This window comes from Narcine bancroftii, chromosome 1 (genome assembly GCF_036971445.1).
Source record: "Narcine bancroftii isolate sNarBan1 chromosome 1, sNarBan1.hap1, whole genome shotgun sequence".
Lineage (NCBI taxonomy): Eukaryota > Metazoa > Chordata > Chondrichthyes > Torpediniformes > Narcinidae > Narcine > Narcine bancroftii.
Window position 1 is genome coordinate 15,520,950 of NC_091469.1, and position 20,928 is coordinate 15,541,877.

General features: G+C 45.1%; 1 protein-coding gene across 7 annotated transcripts in view; it reads right to left on the reverse strand.

The window, feature by feature from the left end:
* LOC138755303 (receptor-type tyrosine-protein phosphatase delta) overlaps positions 1-4,592 on the reverse strand; it is a 1,191,445-nt gene extending 1,186,853 nt beyond the window's left edge. For 2 of the 7 annotated variants that reach the window (XM_069921109.1, XM_069921060.1), the window contains exon 1: positions 4,196-4,588. The gene's annotated coding sequence lies outside the window, so the exon portion shown is untranslated. Of the gene's footprint in view, positions 1-4,195 lie in introns of all 7 variants that reach the window. The other 5 variants (XM_069921125.1, XM_069921119.1, XM_069921148.1 and 2 more) reach the window with 3 other exon arrangements.
* Positions 4,593-20,928: the final 16,336 nt, after the last annotated feature.

Consider the following 20,928-nt stretch of genomic DNA (forward strand, 5'->3'; position numbering starts at 1 on the left):
TGCTTAATACAGTGGAACTATGAACCTTCATATAACATCTCGTCTTCCATCCCATATAGCTTTTTCTTCAGTTGGTGCTTCATTCCATACAGATTGGATCATGCACCGTGTTCAGGTCCATTTCTAATATCCACACAGAGAAGGATTCCACTGACCAACTCTTGAGAAACTGAACCATAACCACTGTCTCAAGGAAAATACATTGTCTACCACCAGAAAAAAAAAATCAGGCCTTTATTAAAGCCTTAATTGGAATAAAAAGCTTCCACTGTTTGAATTGAAACTCCCTTTATTAAAGCCTTCATTGGAATAAAAAGCTTCCACTGTTTGAACTGAAAGCTCACCCCCTTTCCTAAATATTCTGAGTCTGCTATTTTTATTTGATTTTCACGTGTTTACAATACCAATTGTTTGCGCACATTTTCATTCAAGAGCTGTCTGCAATCTCCATCATTACTCCTGAACGCCATGAAAACCTCACAACTGGCCAAAAGGCACACCACATCCATCACCACTCTTGAAACCCAAGCTTGCAAGGACAGACAGCTGCATGTGGCAATAGCCGAACAGCTATTTTTTTTTGTAACTGGGTGCTACTGAACAGCAGGATATGTCAATTACTGGCAAAGACTCCCTGGTACTTCAGTTGTAAACTTCAAGAGTTACAAAAGACAAAGACCTGCATGTTTTTTTTCTCTCTCATCGTCATGTTTGATCATAATTATAAATGCAACAATTGATGATATCAGACACGTGCATTTTAAATAGCAAGCCTTGATCTGAAACATGTCTTGATATAATTTCACTCTTTCAAATTGGCAAACCTTGCAGTGTGACACAAAATGGAATTAAATTGTTTCTAGCAGACAACATTAAACAAAGAATTTTCAGCTAGTGGAATGGTGGGCGATCTGAAGCTAAACTCAGTTACTGAAATGGCAACGGTTCATGTGAAGGATGTGTATTGTTTTCCCATGTCAAGACGACTTCACATTTGTCACAATCAAGTTTTAGAAGGCACATTCCCCCCCCCCCCCCACAGAGGCAGTATCAAAATCATCCAACATTCATCTTCAAAGGCCCACCAACCCATTTGAACGTGCAGTTCACCATTTCAACCAAATCCGAGCAACACGTTTGCTGTGCAAGGTGGGTGCAACAACGCACACAATCTCGCTCTGTTTAGAACAAAGTGCTGATTAAAATGTATTCAACTGAGCACTTCAGTGACCTAGTTATTTCACCAGATGACTCCGTAGCGCCTTTGATGCTCTTTTTGCATTCAGTATTTGAGACCCTTTAAGGCAGGGAATGAAAGAAAACTGATTTTGCGATACTTATCTGTTTGATTTTCATTATTTACCGAAGCAATATCCGTTTCAAACACTGAGCAAAAATAATGAAGTGGAAGTATATTTCATCAAAAAAAGCTGCAAGTCAAAGTGCACGGGGGGGGGGGATTGTGCCTGAACATGGTCACAAAGGGAAGGAAACAGACTTCAGCAGAGTGAAATTGAAAAAGTCTCGTCCTATCTGCATTGGTTGGACATCAAGCTCCACCTACCAAACCTTTCATCAATCAAAGGAAATACAGGTCTCTTGGAATGGATACAACAGACGTTCTGTTCATTGAATACTAGACAGATTCAAAATAGTGCCTGCCTTAATCAAGTCAAAAAGCAGAACAGGTGGAACACCAATGTTCCCTCACTTCTCCCCGGGTTTGGACTGCACTTTCTGGATCACTGTTCCGCTCTGTTATATAGAGAATTTAGGTTAAAATGACTTAAGTTAAAATGTGATGATTAATCATAAACAGGGAAGCCAGAACAGACAGGGAGTTTACTCGCAGTCAAGGACAAAAGGATCTGCTGAATATGTTTTTTTAAACCTATCTTTTCATGGTCATAGTGAGAGACATGCAGGAGACAAAGGATTGATAAGAAGGGTGAGAAACAGAATTTAGTGTATGTAGAGTTCACAGCGTACGTAACGAACGTGATCATTAAAAATGCAGTTATGCTTAGAATGCTTTTGTAATACTAACCAATTAAAACAGTATTAATAAGAAGGGGAAGGGCAAACAATAAGGGTATAAAAATCAATGCACTGTATGTATCGGGGCTTAACTGGTGAGAAGCCAGTTGAGTCCAACTCTGCAGACTTGTAAATAAAGCTTGTCGTGTCATCAGTTTTAAAGAGACTCATGTGTGAGAAGTTTTATTTCTGACACGCTCTGTTGGGAAAACCAGGTGAAACTTTGACATACCGGCTGTTGCAGATCGGAAAATGGGACTTCTCGAGACTCAAACCCGAGGGGTTCACAAGCCTTTTGGGGGAAAGAGCTTTTGCTCTTGGTAGTCCATCATTGATAATACATGAGCGAATAGTGTTAAAAACACGACTGGATTCCAATCTGGTGGATGTGGTTACACATTTCAGGTCTGTCTGCAGTGACTGATCACAGGCTCAATCCTGAACGGGGCTGTCCACCACCCGTAAAAAAAGGATTAAACAAAAGGAAGCCGAAAGAAATGATGGGGCCCTTTCAAAGATCACTTTTGCCAGGGGTGAACCCTGCACCAGTGAAATTCAGGACTGCACGCTCAAGACGAAGCGATTAAGATTCACCTTGTTGGGGGGGGGGGGGGTGCAGTGGATTAAAAATAATGACTTTGTGAGCTACAGATTCCATGATATTATCCATAGTGTATTATCACAACCAGTTAGGTTTTCGATCACTTGGCATATGAATCCCAACAGGAACCCCCACCCCCCGGGGGGAGAGGGGGGATAAAAACTCTCCACCCAGACAACCACCAAGATTAACAATATCAGGTTCAAAAGATTCCACTAGAGTTGGGGTAGAATTTTTAATCCTTCATCGCCGTGTGTTTTTCCAAATACTCCAAAAAGCAAAAATACAAAGTAACTGTCTGGAAAATTAGGAGTTCCAAGCTATCAAAATGATTTGTGCCTTTTTGCCAGCTGGACTCACATTCAAAAAGAATAGACGCTTTGATTTATTGGAGGGTAATTAAAACGAAATAATTGCAGATATAATTATACTCATTAAATTGAACAAGGTGAATTCACGGGTTGCCTTGACCGTTCACCGGGGGGGTCAATGTGTGAGCCAAGTTGGAGAGCGCAGGGTCCAGCAGACGTGGCCAACTCGCTCTCGGGACGACCCCCCGACCCCCGGGATCCTCCGTGCATTCCTGACAACTTTTCTGGAGGACTCGCCCGCTGGTTTGCACACAGGCTGCTTTTCACACACCCTCTCCCCCTCCCTCCTCGCGGCCACGGTGGGACGGAGAGGGAGGGGAAGGCTCAAATGACTGGAAGAGTGGGAGAGAGAAAAATGTTGGCGTGAGCGCTGACATGGGTGGGCGTATGGGTCTGTGTGCACGGGTGAGTGAGTGGATGTGAAAGTGCCCGTGTGGGTGAAGTGATTGTGAACATGCGTGTCTGCGAGGGAGAGAGACCGGGGTTGTAACAGTGTGTGTGTTCGCAACTTTTGATTCCAGGATTGGACTGTGGGTGTGCAAGACGCGGCGAGACTGCACGAGGGAGGGAGGGAGGGAGGGAGGGAGGGTGGTCGGCGGAGACGGAGCGGTGGTGAGTGCTGTGTTCGTGGCCCGCACCCCTACAGTCCCGCACCTCGGTCAAGGAAACCCATCCCGGCCGCCGCAAGCACCATTGCGGAGCCCGGCCAAGACCCGCATTAAATGCGCGAAACGGCAAAAGGAGAGGAAAATAACGGATGGCCAAATCTGTGAGACTGGGGAAATTTCCACACATCCCATCACCCAGGTGTTGACCCGGAATGTTCCGGTCGACCTTTGCAAAGGAAACAGAAAATCTTGGGATATTCTCAGCATTTAAAATCTTGTCCATATTATTCTATCCAGTGTCAAACGTCTTCCATGATGTACGAGTGTGGGTGAGAGAGAGAGATGGATGAGGGCGAGCGAGGAATATTTTACAAGCAGTTGGTTGCTGCACTTTTTTTCGGATTAACCTTAAAGCGAAATAACCCCCGTCTTTCTCTCTCTCTCACACCTCCCCCTCGCAGAATCCAACTCCACGTACAATTCCCCCCCAGTAATGCAAAGACCCAGAAAGAAGAGCTTCTAATCTTGAGACCGAGAGTTAAGGGGTGGGGGGAGAAAAAAGACGAGGCTGTCTTTACCTCAGCATGTCAGTCCGGTCAGTTCGGCATAGCTGTGTGGTTGCCTGAGAGCAGGGCTACCGTCTCTGGCCCCCGAGTAATCCAACATCGAAGCGGGTCGCAGGCTCCGCGGCGAAAGGTGCACAACTACGGGAGATGCGGGTGGGGAGGTTGGGGGTAATGACGGGGAAGAGTGGGGCGTTCAAAAGTGCCAGCGTGAATGTATCTTCGTGTTGGTCCGCTGCCGGGTCGCAGTTCAACACGGAGCAGCCGGGCGACGTTTCTCTCGAGGATCTCCTCGCTCCCTCCCTCACTTAGTCCTCTCTCTTTCTCACAGTCTCTTAATCTCCGAGACACTCTGGAGAAGGAGGGGGTGGGGAGGAGAGGTCAGCCCGCTGACGTCAGGCACATCAGAACACACCAGCACTCCCCCCCCCCCCTCTCTCTCTCAGCCTTCGGCACAAAATTCACTCCGCTGCGCCGCCCTGCTCCCTCTGCACGGCTCAGGACCCTCACTCAGCCCCCATCCGGCTCAGGACCCTCACTCAGCCCCCATCCGGCTCAGGACCCTCACTCAGCCCCCATCCGGCTCAGGACCCTCACTCAGCCCCCATCCGGCTCAGGACCCTCACTCAGCCCCCATCCGGCTCAGGACCCTCACTCAGCCCCCATCCGGCTCAGGACCCTCACTCAGCCCCCATCCGGCTCAGGATCCTCATCAGACCCCATCCGGCTCAGGACCCTCACTCAGCCCCCATCCGGCTCAGGACCCTCACTCAGCCCCCATCCGGCTCAGGACCCTCACTCAGCCCCCATCCGGCTCAGGACCCTCACTCAGCCCCCATCCGGCTCATGATCCTCATCAGACCCCCAACTCAGGCAGCTGCAAGCTTTTGACCAAGCCGAGAATCGGATGAAAGCAAGAGCAGTCTCTCGGGGGTATTGATCGGCGCAGACACAAACTGACCTGTAGGATTAAAATCAACCCAAACGGATCCGGCCTTCACGTGGTGCACACAACATTCCCGCCACTGCACAATCAAAGTTGCAATAAAGCGACAGTTTCAATGCAACGTTTACATTCATGTCAAACATCATTCGCCTTTTCCTTGGCAAGGAAAAAATTACCGACTAAGAAACTCGGTGAGAAGAGAGAGGGGAACAAAGAGAGAGGGGAAGAGAAACAGAGAAGAGGGAGAGAAAAGCATGGGGAGGAGAAGGGAGAGAGAAATGGGGAAAAGATGAAGGAAGAGGGGAGGAGAGAGAGGGGGAGGATGCTACACAAATATACACACAATTTACACAAACACACAAATATAGCCTTCTGACTTCTGGTAGGATTTCCTGTGAGTGTGTAAGAAGTCATTCACTACATCATCGCTCTGGGCAGAACCCCCCCCCCCCCCCAACTAAATTGCTGGGGAGGGAAAATTACAGGGAATTTGGACCACAGTGTAAAAGGCCTTGGAGTCTCTGCCTTCCCTGGAATTTCACTCACGTCCAAGTGGGGTCACCGCTCGCCCGTGGTGTGAAATGAGATGATGAATAGAAGTCAATGATATTGATCTCAGAGATTTGGATGAGCTTGAATCTTGGGCAAGATGGGAAACAGAAGTTGGGCCAGGGGAGAATTTGAAATGACAGGTCTGAATGTCACACAAAATGTCCAGTTTCACCAAGGGGCTTCAGCTGTTAGGAGAAGGAAGAGATGGGAACTATTGCAGTGGTTGAATTAGGCACCACACTCAGGAACCCATTAAAAGATTAACAAGAAATTCAAGGTCATCATTCATCTGTCTACCTCTCAGACAGTGGAGAAAACATTGTAGGGTTAGAGATACAGCAAGGAAACAGGACTTCAGCTCATCAAGGTCATCATTCATCTGTCTACCTCTCAGACAGTGGAGAAAACATTGTGGAGTTAGAGATACTGCAAGGAAACAGGACTTCAGCTCATCAAGTCCACTCAAACCTTTAAGGACCATTTACAAGCATCCTCCACTGACTCCTTTTAGTTTCCAATGATTACTCTCCCCCCCCCCCTCCCCAACTTCCAGTCCACCATACTCGACTACTCATCTCCATGCTGGGGCAACTTACCGTGGCCAATTAACTTACCAATACACTTTTGTGAAGTGAGAAGAAACCAGAAGAAAACCATAGTCACATGGGGGGGGGGGGGGGGGGGGGTGGCAGATGCTGGAAAATTGAAGCAACGCAAAACACTGGTGGAAATCAGGGGGGTCAGGCAGCATTTATGGAAGGAGATAGCTATCAATCTCTCAGCAAGAATATGAAAACGCCTCAAAGATAGCAGGTACGGGTTGAACTCAAGTCAATTGATTTGTCAGGCAACATCTTGTCTAGCTGGGTTACTGTACCATCAGTATTGTTACATTGATTAACAGTTTGCACTGGTGACAGAAGACACAAGTTGCAAACTTTTGAAAATTTAATTTAAAAATGGTTGGTCATTTTAATTTATCCAAGTCTAAAGTTAAACAAGTTAAATTTGTATTTTGCAATAATTATTTCAAAGGGTATCAAACATAGATTTTGCTAAATGATAAGGTCAAAGAGGATATTTTGATCAATGTCCTGCGTTCCTAATTGAAGTTGGATTGGACCTTGTTTCTCAGTGAATCAGAAAATTGTAGAACTGATCCATGCAGGTGAAATGATTATGGAAACAGCATAGAGTAGAAAGCACTTTTATGCCACAAGTCACTGATAATTATATCACTCAGATGCGCACATGTTCGACATTTGCTCCATGGATTTATTTGCAGGCAATCTTATTCTCTTTGTTAAAAGTTTTGCATTGGAGTATGAATGTTGAATTGTGACATGCTAATTTTCTGTTGGTATTTAGTCCCAGAATTGAGCCAATATGAATGCAAAAAAGGCCAGCAAGTCTAATGAAACTCCATCTTGTATTGTCACACCCTTGCAAAGAGGAGCATTCTTAATCTCAGAGTAAGAAACCACTCTTCAAAAACAGACTTGCATTCCTCATGAACCATTGTTTATTGCTACATGTCTCAATATGCAGTGAAAAGCTTAGTTTTGTGTGCTATCCAACCCTTGCAAACAAGTCATCACTCTCTAGCACCATTTTAAAAGAAAAAAAAAATCACTGACAACTGTGTGAGAAGCAGAAGCAAACAGATAACAAGATGAATCAGGACAATGTTCAACATTGTTTTCAAGCATTTCAATTATTAAACTTTTTACCTGTTGTTTGTTTATCACAAAATTTGCTAATATTCTTTGGTAGAATTACTCACAAGATACTCTATGGTAAGCATACAATTTGACTACAATTACCCAGCCAAAATTAATAATTACGTTGAGTAACAAGAAGGGTATTGGGAGAAGGGCTGTGGCAATGTGACAAAAATGTCACAACCTCCATCCTCACAAGAAACAATCCCTTTTTAGAACTTTTGCAGGGTTGTGGACTAAATCTATCATGAACAGTTACACAGCAACGTATGGTATCCAGGTTATTATGCCTGCATTCATACAGATGGTTTGGTTGACAGAAAACAACTTATGAGTATATTGTATTCGCGGTCATACCCCAAATTATGTAAAACCCATGTTCAAAGGATATTCACTTAAAAGTTAAAAGTGCAACACAATCTGCCTTCACTATGAATTAGCATATTGCACCTTCATAATCACAGTGTCAAAGATCAAATTACAAGGTTATTAACAAATAAGGGGTTAAACCAGAAAGTCTGCAGGGGCTATGATTGTTATTAATTCAAAAACGTGTTGGAGAAACTCAGCAGTCACACAGTGTTTATTATGGTTAAAATACTTTTTGGGCTTTAGCTGTTCATCAAAGTATAAGCAAATGCAGGCAGGCATCTGAATAAAATGGTGAGGGGAGGTCCATAGCCAAGAGATCATCAGTGGATGTGTGATGGGGGGGGGGGGGGGGGGAAGAGGGCAGAAGAGCAAATTGCTGAGAAGAGACAGGGGAAGGGGAAGCTCTGAATGGAGAGAGATGGAGGTGGGAAATTGAAGGAACGGAGACATAGGGAAAGAGGAGAGAGGCCCAATGGAATATTAGGTGTTGTTACAGGTGGCAGTGGACAAGGCCATGGACTGGGGCATGGAATTGAAATGTTTGGCCACCTGGAGGTCCCTGTTATTGCAATAGACAGAGCAAAGGTGCTCAATAAAATGATCTCCCAGTCTCCATCTAGTTTCTCTGATGCAAAGCAGGCTACAAACAGGAGTATTGGATGCCGTGGATGACCCCTGCAGCTGCAGGTTCACAACTGAAGGGTTGCTTCATTTGGAAGCATTGTTTGGGGCCTTGGAAGGAGATGTGGGGACATGTGGCATTTCCTGCAGTCACAGGGGTAGGCACCCAGGGAACAATTAGTGGGAAGGGCTGAGTGAATGAGGGAGTCACGTAGGGAGCGGTTTCTGAGGAAGGTGGGGAAGGAAGTAGATTGGAAGATGTGTCTGGTCGGTAGGCTCATGTTTTAGGTGGCAGAAATTGTGAAGGATCATGTATTGGATGTGGAGGTTGATGGGGTGGCTTGTAAGTACAAGGGAATCCTGTCCTTGTTGCATCTTGGAGTGGAGAGGACCAGGGCAGATGTGTGGGAAATAGAGGACATGAGGGTAAAGGTTGAATTGATAATTGTAGAGGGGAAACCACATTTTTTGAAGGAGGGGGACACCTTGAATGATCTGGAATGGAAAACCTTATCCTGGGAGCAGAGACAGAGGAATTGAGAAAAAGGAATACAATCTTTACAGGGGACAGGATGTGAAGAGGTGTTGTTGGAGTAAGTGGATTTGTAGAAAATGACTGCAGAGAGTTTGTCGCTCAAGATGGAGACATGGAGGTTGAGAAAGGGGAGAGTGTTGCTCGAGATAGACAGCAACAAAGTGGATAAATTTGACGAGCTCAATATATATATATCTATATATATATAGATATATATATAGATATATATATATATATACATAGAGTCAGTGTTGTCGAAGCAGATTTGACGAGTCTTGTATCTGTAGGCTTGTAGTATGGTTTGCTCCACATAGCCAACAAAAAGGCTGGCGTGGCTGGGACACGTGAATACACATGGCTTCTATTGACAATTTTTTTTCAAAAAAAGTGTCTCAAGGGCAATAAAAATTGTTTGATACCTCCATTTCCTTGATGGCATCCCCATAATTTCTTCAGTACTTGCCCATCAAAAACCCCATCTATGTGGAGAAATATACATTGGTCAAGCATCCTAATAAAGAGCACATTTTTGGGATGTGGGTTGAAACCAGAACATCTGGAGCTGGAGGGGGAACACAGTCACAGGGATAACGTAGAAACTCCACACAGATAACACCTGATGTCGAGATTGAACCTGTGTTGCTGGATTTGTGGGATAACCGCACGACCATTTGCGCCACTCTGCCAACCCTGACAGTTCATACCATAATTAGGGTATATGAATATAACCTCCTATTCAACAAGTGTAACAAACAGAGATCATCTGATTATTATCTGAATCTGACTGTGGGAGTTTAATGATTCCAAATCAGCTACCATGTTTATCAGATTACATCAGTTTCAAATTTTACGATGAAGTGAATTTAACCATATTTTAATACTTAATTTAATTTCAATCTCTCATCCCCGACCTTATTTCAGAGATGGGGGAAAAAAAAACCACAGTATGTCTCCAAATACTTTATGGCCAATTAAATATTTTGGAAGTGAATTTGGAACCATTAAGCTCCCACAGCCAACAAGAAGATAATAAACAGATGATTTGTTCACTTTATTATCCATGCATTGAATAAGAGTTGTATCATACAACCTATTTATAATATATGTTGGGGCAGCATTGCAAGTAGTTCCAGCCACCCAGGTTCATCTCTGATCACCAGTACTACGAGCGAGCAGTTTGCACATACTCCTTGTGACCCCACGAGATTCCACCAGGTTCTCCAGATTCCTCCCACCAGAATGACTTCCCTTCCAAAGTATTTAATTGCCTGAAAAACATGGTGGGACATTCTACATGAGGACATACAAATGCAGGCCTAATTTTCGCATCTGAAACAATGCTGAAATGAAGGGCTGTCTAGCAAGTTGAGGTTTTTCAAAACGAGAAAGGGAGAGTTTGGGGTCAGCATGTTCTAGTTTGAGTGAAGGATGAAGGGAAAGGATGGCAGGTCTAGCCAACCCTGCTATTAAGGTATGGACAGCCGGAATCAAGTGAATCTTTGAGGAGCACAAGGAAAGCAGGAGCGCAAAAAGACATGAGATGGCTTTGGTAGATAAGGAAAATAAGATTGCTCAGATATTCTTCAAGTGTATTCAGAACAAAAGTGTAAACAGAGAGAAAGAGAAAGGGGCCACAAAAGGATATTTGTGGTTATCTATTGTGTGGAGCCACAGGAGATAGGTGTGGTCTTATGTGAATATTCCTCAGATGTATTAACTGTGGAAAGGTCATGAAAGCTGGGGATTTCAGGGAAGAGAATGGTGATGAAATATACTACATGGCAAAGGAGGTGCTGACAGTCTCGAAACACATAAAGGTTGTGGTGGAACATTGTATTGCAGTCATTGTACTGGTTGGCCCGTCCCCAATGGTTCGCACGCAGGCTGGAAGTGAAACCAGAAGTGACGTCGACCCTGGCTGTTGTGCTCAGGCCCTGCCATGCGGTTTTCTGTGACTGGAAGTGGGGCTGGAAGTGCTGTGATCCAAGATGGCAATGGTCACTGTTCACATGCATCGCTGCAAGGGGAAGGTCTGGACCTACATATCCATGTGTAGTGTCCTTTTCTTCCGCAGCTGAAGCAGGTCGTGCTTCAAGCAGGGCATTTCTTCCACAGGTGATTTGTCTGGCTGCAGTAATAGTACTTCGGGTGCTCGGCGAAAGCAGCTACAGTTTGGTGCCCTACGTCCCAAGATGGTAGCACCTGAACTCCCCACATGGAGGCTGCACTGCCGGTGGAGTAAACCTCCGCGTTCTGTTGGGCCATCTCTAGTGCCTTTGTGAGATCGGCGATGTCCTGCAGGGTCTGATTGCCCTTCTCCAGGAACCTTTGCCTGATATGACCAGACGTGAAGCCAGCCATACAGGTGTCCCTGATCAGTTCCTCCAGGTAGATGGCTGCCATAATGTTGGTGTAGTCACAAGTTCGTCCGAGCTCCCGCTCATCTACAGACTCACCAGGTGCTTGTCGATGGCTGCCCAGGAGGTGTCTGGTGTAGATCATATTTTTGGGGGTCAGATACTGCTTCTGCAGGAGTCCCATTGCAGCTGAGTAGGTCTCACAATCTCTAATCATCTGGAAGATGTGGGGGCCGACCTGTGCAAACAGTAGGTCTCTCTTGTCAACCTCATCCTGGAGGTCATGTTGCCTCATGAAGACATTCAGGCAGTGCAGCTACTGATCGAATTTTACTGAGGCCTCTGGATCCTTAGGGTCAGTGTCTAGCTTCTCTGCTCAAATTGCCTTGTCCATGGCACATAGGTATAGTGTTTAAATTGTCGCACTATTGATTAGACCCAACAGGCCAGAAGTTGAGATTAATAGGCTTTAATCACTATAAACTTACAGGCATATCTTGTATGCTGTTGACCCGATTCCAAGACAGTAGTGAGGGAGGGGTTTGGGCAATATCGCCTTTATTATGGATCCTGGAAGGGAGGAGTTACAGTATCAGGGGCGGGCCAACCAGTACAATGACTGCAATACAGTGTTCCACGACAAGGTGAATAAGTCCCTGGAGCCTGACAAAGTGTTTTGTGGGACATTGCAGGAAACTAGTGAAGAATTTTCTGGGTCCTAGACAAACATAATTGTATCATTGTTAGTCACAAATGAGGTATGAAAGAATACAGAGTGGCAATTGTTTGACTTTATTTAAGAAGGGCAGCAAGGACAAGCCAGTAAGTCTAAGAACCGTGTCAGAAGTTACTGCAAGGAATTCTGAGGAACTGGATCTACCTGCATTTGGAAAGGGAAAGATTAATTTGGAATTCATGGCGTGTCTTTTTTATGTGGGAAATCATATCTTATGAACTTGATTGTTCTTTTAAACAGGCAACTAAGAGTTCTGACGAGAGTAGGGCAGTAGACAGTGTCCACATGGACTTTAGCAAGGCAAGGTCCTGCATTGTAGGCTTGTCTGAACACATCAGATGGGATACAGGGATACAATACTTATTTGGTGGAAGGATTCAAAGGGCGGTACTGGAGGATAGTATTTCAGATTGAAAACCTGTGATCAGTGGTGCGCTGCAGAGATCAGTGCTGGGTCATCTGTGGCTTGTCATCTATATTAATGATTTGGTTGAGAGTATAGTTTGCATGGTCACCAAAAGTCATGGTGTGGTTGGAAGTGAAGGTATTCAAAGATCACACCAGGATCAAGATCAACTGGGAAAGTGGACACTTGCAATACAGGTGCAAGATTTGCATTTGTGGTTAAACCTTGCACAGCAAATAGGAGGATACTGGAGAGTGCTGTAGAACAGAGAGATAAGGGGGTAAACGCAAAAAAGTTCCTTAAAAGTGGAAATTCAGATAGATAGTGTGGCGAAGAAGGCATTTGCTACACTTGCCTTCATCAGTCTGTTCATTGAGTACAAGAGTTGCAACTGTATAAGACCTTGGTGAGATCACATTGGAGTATTATGTGCAGTTCTGCTGGACAGGGTGCAGAAAGGATTCCTCAGGATATTACCAGGACTGAAGGGTTTGAGTGCAGGGAGAAGCCAGACAGGGTCACACTAACTTACTCTTATTTCCCTAGAGTGGAGGAGGCTCAGGGCAGGGTGGTGGGGGGGGGGGGGGGGGTGGGGGGGCGCCTTATAAAAGTGTATAAAATCATACGGGGAATCTATAAAGTGAATAGTTGCAGTCTTTTTTTTAAACAAGGAAGGCAAGTCTAAAATTAGAGTGCATAGACTTAAGGAGGGAATGAGGAGGTTTGAAAGTGACCCGAGGGCATCTTTTTCCACACAGTGAGTGGTGGATAAATGGAATAATCTGCCAGAGAAAGAAGTGGATTAAATGATAACATTGTTTAATTTAGATAGGTACCTGGATTGGAAAGGTTGAGGGGGAAGACGACAAATGCAGATGAATGGGATGAGTTCAGGTCAGCAAAGAGCCAGCCAGAACCTTTACAATTCAGGAATTTGCAAATGTACTGCTCATCACCACTGCTGATCTCTTCAATGCTTCCTCATTATTTGTCCATTCAGTTCTTTCCCCATCAGCATCCCTCAGTAAAATTTCTTGTGACATTTTCCGCATTAAGTGGGCTGCAAAATGCGATTCACTGTAATTGTTATTCAGGAAGTAGAATGCTGCCTTCATTCTGAAGCAGCTGATGCTGTCTGTTGTTTTTCTGAGGAACATAAACATTTATTTGTCAGCCATTGGTAGATCTGCTCTAATCTTCACATCCCTGACAATCAACCTCATTGAAAACTCCAACAAGGTATGAAAAAATGTAGACAGGCACCCAAACAAAATGGTGAAGGGGAGTACAGGCAAGAGGTAATGGGGGATAAGGGAGGGAGAATACAGCAGTAACAGGGGAGGAGACAACTCTGTGAATGAAGAGGGAATGGGCGGAGAGCTGGAGGAAAGAAGACAAAGGGAAAGGGAAGGAATGAAGAATGAATGGGAGGGAAGCAGAAACCAGAGAGGTCCAGTTGATGAGTACCCATACAGAAAATTGTGTTGCTCCTCTAATTTACAGGTGGTCCTGGTGGGAGAGTACATCTGGCCATGGATAGAAATCTCAACATAGGAGTAGGACACAAAATTGAAGTGGTTGGCCACTGGAAGATCCCAGTCACTAATGCAGACAGAGTGAAGGTGCTCAGTGAAGTGATTTCACAGTCTACATCCATTCTCTCTGATGTACAGAAGGCCACAATGGAACCACTGGATGAAGTTGGTCATTCTCGTGGATACACAAGTGAAGTGTTGTTTCACTTGGTAGGGATATTTGGGTCCCTGAATAGTTGTGAGGGAGGAGGTGTGGGCAAAAGTGTAGCACTTCCTGCAGCCACAGAGGAAGGCACCAAATTAGTGGGAAGTTGTGGATTCTCTACATCGGAGAGACTGGACAGAGACTGGGAGATCACTGAGCACCTTCTGTCCACATCAGTTACCAGGATCTGCCAGTGGCCAATCACTTCAATTCTGCACCTAACTCCCATGCTGACACATCTATCCATGGCCACCAGGACCACGTGTAAATTGGTGGAACAGTACTTAATATACCGTCTGGGCACCCTCCAACCAGATGGCATTAACATAGACTTCTCCAGTTTCTGCTAACCTACTCTCCTTTCTCCCTCCCTTTCATTTCCCTTCTTTCCTCCAGCTCTCCATCCCCTTCCCTCACCATTCACAGAGCTATCCCTCCTCCTTGCTGATATGCCCTCCCTCCTTTATCTACCTACTACTTTTTCTGCCTATGGTCCTGTGCTCCTCCCCTTGCCCCTTAACTCAAGTATTTCGTTTGTGCTCTTTTTATCATACATGTTTTCATACCTTGATGTAGGGATCAAGCCTGAAACATTAGCTATGTATCTTTATCTTTCCTATCAATAGTACACTGTTTCCCCTTCCGAGTTTCTCCAGCATTGTATTTACTTTAGTGTCTGCAGACTCTCATGTTTTTACCTCATTAAGAAATCTGAATGATATTAAGAAGCATTCCAGGTTGCTTCCTTGTTATTTTGTCACCGACCTCTGAATGTAAGAAAGCAATGGCCAAAGAGAGACAATTTCTTACGCTTAGCTTCTAGCCTTTCAAGAAATGCCTAGAATTGGCTCTACTGCTTTTGTGAGCCTTCAGGTAAGAAGAGCATCAGGCAGCTATCTCATTACTGGCAATCCTGAGGAAGGGCTCAAGTTTGAATCATTGACTTATAAATGCTGTGTGACCTGCTGATTTTCTCCAGCACTTTTAGGCACTGCACTAGACCACAACATTTGCAGATGTTTTGTTTACATGCACCCATTTAGCAGTTATAACAACTTAAGTATTCACAATGCACTTCATAAGCACAATAAAAGCCTTCTATTTCAGAAGCTCCACATTTTTCCTTGCAGAAAGCCAACCCTAATGCCAATATTCCTATTTTATCTTAATTCCCGTTAACCATCAATCAATATCTTTGGTTGTATGCATTAAAACTCGGTTTGCAATAACATCATGTGCTGTACTCTGCGTTCAAAACCTGATTAGATTGAAAACAGAAATTTGAAACAATATTAGAAAGTGCAGGAACCAATATATATTTTATGTTTAGTGCAAAAACACGACAGTGTCCATTCACACTGCTGTTTCCTCCTTCAGAATATGACATCATATAATGATTTTCATCTTAAAAAGGCTTTCAGAACTCTGCACCGAGGCAGGCCATGGAATTTCAATGGGTACCTAACAATCTTCAATTGCAATTACTGTGATATCAGCATGACATCAGTAATTGTTCTGCAAGATAAAATATAAATAGATGAAACAATGAAATATTTTCCTCTGGTAAAAAGAGACCACAGATGCTGGAGAACTAGTGCAACTCACAAAATGCTAGATGAACTCAGCAGGTCTGGCAGCATCTGTGGAAGGCAAAGAGAGTTGATGTTTCAGGCCAAAACCCTTCATCTGGACTAGCAAGAACTGGGCGGAGGTCGGAATAAAAGGGTGGGCTAGGAGTGGGGTAGCATATGTTGGCAGGTGATAGGTGAATACTTCACTATGTCCATTGCAACTTCCAGGATCTCCCAAAGGCCAGCTACCGCTTTAATTCCACTCCCCTTTCCACAGTGGCATGCCTCTCCTTAACACACTGTACTGCCGGGTAGGTACCACATGCATGATCTTGCACATCACCTTATATTCTGACTTGGCAGTCTCCAGCCAGATGGCAATACAAACTCCACCTCCTTCTCCAGACCACCCCCCCACCCTCCCAATCTCTCTGGCCACATTCCTCCCTTGTTTTTCCCATCCACCTGCCTATCACCCATTCCTTCCTTCCTCCAGCTCCCCACTCCCTTCCCCCCATCTCCTCCAGCTTCTTATTATTTTTCCATAGCTTCCCCAGCCCACCTTCATTTACCTATGACCTGCCAACCTATGCACCTCCCCCTCACCCTTTTATTCGGGCTTCTGCCTATTTCTTGCTGTTGATGATGCATTTTGGCCTGAAACGTTGACCATCCTCCACCTCCACCTTCAGGATGCTGCCTGACCTGCTGAGTTCCTCCAGCATTTTTTATATGGTCCAAATATTGATCCCTGCGGACTATTTATCTTTACTCTCCTTATCTTAAAAGCTTCAGTTACAGTATATGGATGCAAACATGTGCTGGCTATCGGACGAGCTATTCATTCCCCAAGGTTGATTCTAATGTATATGCAAAATTTATCAGCATATTGCCACCAGTTTATGATTATGTATTCATTTTATTTATTTTTTGGACTGTTATAATTCTCATAATTTACATTAAAATAAATATTTGAAAATCTGAACTTGCTTTAATCAGCCAAACCCTGGTTGAATCTAGACTTAAGCATTGATATAATCTCAGAATCAGGAGTTATTGGCACAAACATGTCACAAAATGTGTTGTTTTGTGGCAACATCACAGAGCAAACATTTCTATAAACCACATTTCAAAATAAATAAAACAGTGCAAGAAAAAAGACTAATTAAGATAGTGTCTGTGGTTCATTGTTCATTCAGAAATCTGATGCAGAGGGGAAGACGCTGTCCTTAGGCCACTGAGTACTCAGTTTCAGGCTTCTGTACCTTTTTCTCGACGGTAGCAGAGTGAATAAGGCATGGTCTGGGTAGTGAGGGTCCTGGAGGCTAGACGCTGCTTTCTTTAGACACTTCCTCTTGGGGATGTCCTCGATGGAGTGAAGTCTTGTGCCCGTGATGTCGCAGGCCAAGTTAACAACCCTCTGGAATGTTTTCCTGTCCTGAGCATTGGCATCTCTGCACCAGACAGTGATGCAACCAGTCAGAAGGCTCTCCACAGTACACCTGAAGAATTTTTTAAGAGTCTTTGGAGACATACCAAATCTCTTAAAACTCCACACAAAGTATAGCCACTGACAAGCCTTCTCCATGAAGGCATCAACATGGAGGCTCTAGGGCAGATCCTCAAAAATGTTGACACCCAGGAATTTGAAGCTCCTGATCATCTCCTCTGTTGACCCCTTGACAAGGTCTCGTTCATGTTCTCCTGCTTTTCTTCTAAAGTCCACGATCATCTCCTTGGCTTTGATAACATTGAATGAAAGGCTGTTTTTGTGATACCACTCAACTAGTTGATCTATCTCCCTCCTGTATGTTTCCTCTTTGCCGTCTGTGATTCTGCCAACAAGCGTGGTGTCATCGGCAAACTTGCAGATAGCATTTGAATTGTGCCGAGTCACACAGAAATGGGTGGAGAGTGAGCAGAGCAATGGGATAAGCAATCATCATTGAGGTGAACCTATGTTGATCATCAGTGGGGAGGAGATGCTGTTTCCAATTTGTACTGACTGCGATCTTCCGATGAGGAAGTCAAGTAGTCAGTTGCAGGGGTCCATGGTTTGGAACTTATTGACCAGCACTGAGGGAATAATGGTGTTGAAGGCTGAGCTGTAGTTAATGAAGCATAGCCAGATGTATGAATTGCAGTTTTTGAGGTGATCCAGAGCTGAGAGGAGAGCCAGTGATATTGCATCTGCTGTGGAGCGATTATGACAGTACGTGAATTGCAATGGGTCAAGACCTTTACTTTGGTACATGTTAATTCTGACTATGACCAACCTCTCAAGAGCATTTAATCTTGTCAAGATAAGTGGATGAATATAAAATCACATACTCAGGAAGAAATAATTTCCTATATGGTTGTCTGCCTCAAACACCTCAGGTCTTGGAGTGAACGGAAGAAAGAGAAATATTGTTGAAATTTTTAAAAAAAATTACTCTGCTTGAAAAATAGATACCATTGAAGCCACGAACACAATAGGAACACTTCACTGGCAAAGCAGTTTCAGACACATAATATGCACGAAAATTAGCATCATGGGTATTTTTCTCAATCAGATGTCATAGGTAACTGTCAAATGCACTTACATCTAAAACCACTACCTCAGATATTTTGGAGAACATGTCAATTTTTCAATATAATTTTTTTCAATTTTGGTTAATGAGACAGATATCAATACATATGTTTTAAATGTTTTATTTTAATATAAAATATGAGAATTATAACAGGCCCTAAGGTAAAGTTAACCAGGAATCAGACTCCATGTTATATGTTGGATGTACACTAGAATCAACCTCACTTTTGATTTCCATTCTTGAAATGATAACAAGTCTGACAACTCTCATTGTCTGACACATATTTGAGTCCATATAACCTTTCTTTGTTTATGCAACTCCATTTCTTCTGTTATTTGTTTAATGCATAATAGACTGCAGTAATAAATTATTGTAAATGCCAAATTTAGTCTGGCATATGTAGATAGCACAATCATTTAGTCATGCAACTCTACACTTTTTTTAAATAAAAGTGAATTTGGATGGTATGGTTAGCAAAGCAGCGAATGCAATGCTACTATGGTGCCAGCAACTCGGGTTCAAATCAAGGGCATTCTGTAAGGAGATTGAATGTTCTCCCCATTTCTGCATGGGATTTCTCCTGGCGCTCTGGTTTCCTCTCACCCTTCAAAATGTACTGGAGTTGTAGGTTAAATTGAGGTATTTGGGCAGTAAGGGTCAAAGGTCAAAAGAGCTTGTGACTGTGCTGTATGTCTGTTGTGTGTGCAGCAGGTGTGGCTTCCTTGATTTCGGGTGGTCACTTGTCCTCCCTACCTGAAACCAATTCAAAAGTCACACCGCCTGTCAGTACTTTGTGTACTTTTTTTTGTTTCATTCAAAGTTACAACTTAAAGCGTCAAAGTTACGTTTCGCAGGTGGAGCATCCGTCAAGGTTTGGCTCCGGCCACTAATTAGTACGCACCTTTCCATTGGCTAATTCAAATCACCTAGTGGCCTTATTGACTAGAGCCCTGTATTTAGCATCAGCACAGAGAACATTCTCTCTCTCTCTGTCTTATGATGATAGCCCCTGACAACGCTCCATGCCAGGTCACAACTGCGGATGTCCCTTGGAAGGGTTGTGGGTAAGATGTGCCCTGCACTGAAGCTGAGACGTGGTATTACTACAGATCAAATTGCTATAGATCAATACTTGCAGTAGAACCACCACTCTCAACAATCAGGGGTCCAGGGAACATGTGTAAACCCATGTATAAAATGTGTACTAGAGCCGCCTCCCAAAGATCAGGGTTCTGGGAGGGTGTGTTGAAACCCCAGCTTATAGTGTGCAAATGCCTGCATTACCTTTGTGAATTAGCAATTGTGACAGGGAGAGCAGCAGCGGCCCCGGCCCCGGTCCGGGCGAAGGGTAGACGGCGGCGGCCTCGATCCGGGCAGGAGCAAGGGGGAGACGGCGGCCCCGGCCTCGGTCGAGTGGGGCAGGGGGAGGCCCCGATCCGGGCAGAGAGTGGGAGGCGGCGGCCCCAGTCCAGGCACAGGGTGAGCTGCGGCGGCCTCGGCCCCGGTCCGGGCAGTATGGACCGACCTAGGAGGGGAGGCAGGCCCCTCCAGCCCGGGTAAGAAACCTGCATAGGAGAAGACCACTCCGATATAAAACCTACGACCCAAGGACCTCGCTGCCACGTCCCAGCTTGCTTGGCCACGGCACACGAACCATGGGTGTAAAGGGTGGGGCCAGTACTGCGCGCACTGCACTCCACCTAAAAGCTCCTTTGCGCAGGCCCGAGGACAGGTCCACGTCCTCCCCCTCCACGTCCTCCCCCTCCACGTCCTCCCCCTCCACGTCCTCCCCCTCCACGTCCTCTCCCTCCACGCCTTCCCCCTCAAAAGATGCTCACAAACTCAAGCTAGCATGCTGGAACAACAGAACCATGCTAGACAAGGCTGACAGCCACCGACCTGAACGTCGGTCTGCCCTCATTGCACATGAACTCCTCAGACTTGACATCGACATAGCCGCTCTCAGTGAAGTCCGCCTGGCAGATGTAGGCAGCCTCCAAGAACGCGGCGCGGGCTACACACTCTACTGGTCTGGCAAGCCTTCGGATGAACGACGCCTATCTGGTGTAGGCTTCATGGTCAAGAGCTTCATTGCCTCCAAACTCGAAAACCTTCCGACAGGCCTCTCGGACCGAATCATGTCCATGCGACTCCCCCTTCAGAACAAGCGTCACATCACCCTCATCAGTGTCTATGCTCCAACCCTCCAGGCGGAACCAGCAGAAAAGGACATGTTCTACACCGACCTGCGCAACCTCATCCAACGCACCCCTACAGCCGACAAGGTTGTCATCCTGGGCGACTTCAACGCTCGTGTCGGCAAAGACTCAGAAACCTGGCCAGGAATCCTGGGCAAGCATGGCGTCGGCAAGTGCAACGACAATGGGCGCCTCCTGTTGGAGCTCTGCGCAGAACAGCGGCTTGTCATTACAAACACCCTTTTTCAGCAGAGGGACAGCCTTAAGACCACCTGGATGCATCCCCGATCCAAGCACTGGCACCTCCTGGACTACATCCTGGTGCGAGAAAGTGACAAACGAGATGTGCTCCACACCAGGGTCATGCCTAGCGCGGAATGCCACACTGACCACCGGCTGGTTCGCTGCAAGCTCAACCTT